Below are 2,752 nucleotides of genomic sequence, written 5' to 3' on the forward strand. Positions count from 1 at the left end.
GGGCCCCACCCAGCGCCCTCTTCTGCATGGTTGATCTAAGTAAGATTCCCGCCTCTCGTAGCATTTTTCTTCCCAACACATCAGACTTGCTCCTTGCCAGTCCCTACTACAGCTTAAAGAGGAACGAACAATCGGAAACCACACAGGGAATTGATACTCTTGTGGAGTTCTATGGCTCGTGCTCTTTCAAAACATTCTGAATGTCTGCAGAAGGGGACTAGGGATGGATGGATATAGACACACACAGGCAATTTTCCAGTCAATCCCCGAGAGCCCTTGTTGCTGTTTCATTCTACGGTTCCCGGGTCAGAAGTAAAGAAGACGTTACTCTGACACTACAAAGTCTCCCCCAGAAACCAGAAGTTGTGCTCTCACTTGGATGTCTTAGACAAAAGGACCCCTGTTTTTGGATACCTCTTGGGTACCACATAGCAGGTCAGTGAATTAGAGTGTCCAGAGCAGCAAGTACACTATCACTGCCAGATTCCTAGGGTCAAGATGAGTTGGTTCCAAAGGACCCAAGCTCCCTAGGTCTTAGGACTTTGTGGCTCCACTAACTGATAGTCAGGCTTGCGGTCTAATAAATAAATAAATCTTAAAAAAAAAAAAAAGCTGGGCACAGCCTCACCAACGTGATGGCCTAACATGAGCTGAATAAGGACCCTGACAATAGACAGACCAGAGAAAGACCAGGAGACTTCAGCCCTCTCTGAGTGGGAGGATAGAATTTCCCAGGGAAGAGCACAGCGATCTGTACTTCTGTACCAGTGGTCAGTCCTGAAAACTGCATACAAGCAACACTGTACAGATGCAACAGGCTGTAATTTAGAAATGGATATGGACAGACATATGTGCATAGAACAGCAATTAATGAAAAAAGAGGTCATGGATTTGAAAGAGGAAAAGGAGGGGTATATGGGAAGGTTTGGAGGCAGGAAAGAGAAGAAAGAGATGATATAATTATACTATAATCTCAAAAATAAAAAATAATTAAAAGGCTGGACACTGTAGCAAACATCTTTTACATCAGTGTTAGGGAAGCAGAGACTGGAGGATTCTAAGGGCTTGCTGGCCAGCCAGTCTGTCCTACCTGGTGACTCAGAATCAGATTCTGTCTCAAAAATACCAAATATCAACCTCTATACTTCATAGGTGCAGGCGTACGCACGCAGTGCTCTCATGCTCTCTCTCTCTCTCTCTCTCTCTCTCTCTCTCTCTCTCTCTCTCTCCCCCCCCCCCCTCTCCAGGTCTAGTGGAACACTTGGGAAGGAAAAACAAGGGGATCAAGAATTCAGGGTCACTCTTAGCTACAGATTGAGGCTACACGGGATATAGCTCAGTGCTTGCCTAACTGTACAAAGTTCTAGATGAATTCTCTAGTCCTGGGCGGATGAATTATTTAGGAGAATTTTTAGGGGCTGGAGAGATGGCTCAGTGGTTAAGAGCACCCACAAGGCAGCTCATTACCAGCTGTCACCTTAACCCCAGGGGGACCCAATGCCCTCTTCTGGCCTGCATAAACACAGAACATAAACATACATGCAGGCAAAATACCCTACATATAAAAAAAAAAGGCAAGCTGGGCATGGTAGGCTACACCTGTAATCACAACACTCATTTGGGAGGAAGAAGCAAGTGATTTCTGTGAGTTTAAGACCATCTAAGGCTACATAGTGAGACCCTGCCTCAAAATTAGTTAATTAATTTCTTTTATTACATTTACCTATAATGTTTTTCCATTTTTTTTTTTACTAATTCCTTGTCTTATTACGTGTGTATGAGATGTCTTTTAATTTAATTTTGTTTCCTTTCTTCCTTCCTTCCTTCCTTTCCTTTTTGGCATAGTCTTCCTGTGTAGCCTTGACTGGCCTGGTACTTGCTCTAAGACCAGACAGGCCTTAAATTCACATAGCTCAGCCTTCCTCTGCCTCCCAGGGATTAAAGCCCTAGTCGATGCAGTTTTGGTGAATTGTCCTCCTTCCGCTGCAGGGTCTTCAGGGACTGTCAGGCTTACACAGAAAACACTTTACCTGCTGGGCCAGTTGTCTGCCCCAAGGCTTCAGCTATGAGCAGATGAAGAGCTGTCTGAGACAATGGAACCCCTGGGCTGCCCTGTGGAACCTGGAGATCCTTAGGAACCTATTTTAAAGAGCACAGGGATCAGTTACTCTCCCCCATCGTTACCCTCTAGTCACACAGTGTCCCTTTCAGCGAGCTACAGTAAAGGACTCCCCACATTTGCTCTAGATCAGAGAGCCCCCATGTGACCTCAGAGTTATGCCAGAGGTGACAAACCAGCTCTTTTCTCTCTGCTGGGGAATCTAAGAGAAGCAGGGTAGAATTATGTTGGATTATTTTCCTGGTAGTGGTGGGTGGGCAGGGTTGGTGGAGGACTCCTGTTTCCTGGAGTAACCTACGGTCTGACCCAAGATGAACTGCCTTCCTCTGGACAAAGTAAGTCATCTAGATAGTGGGGTGGTATAAGTGGTCTCCACAGGCCTCTCCTGGTTTCCTCAGACTATGGTTTCCGGGGATTGTGTGGGCATTTTCACTTCTCATTTCATAGGCATGTGGTACAGGGAATGATTGGAAATTATACTGCTTGTTAATTATCCTTTGAGTTGTGGTTGGGTAATGAGTCTTGTTTTTGATGAAGGCCCCAGCCAACGCATGGAGAAACTGTAGCTCTTCCCTCATTGGCTCCCTGTGGAACAAAACGGGCTTGCTGGGCAGAAGAAAGAGCATCTGTGAC

The sequence above is a fragment of the Rattus norvegicus genome, chromosome 2, assembly GCF_021556685.1.
Source record: "Rattus norvegicus strain SHRSP/BbbUtx chromosome 2, alternate assembly SHRSP_T2T, whole genome shotgun sequence".
Taxonomy (NCBI): Eukaryota; Metazoa; Chordata; class Mammalia; order Rodentia; family Muridae; genus Rattus; species Rattus norvegicus.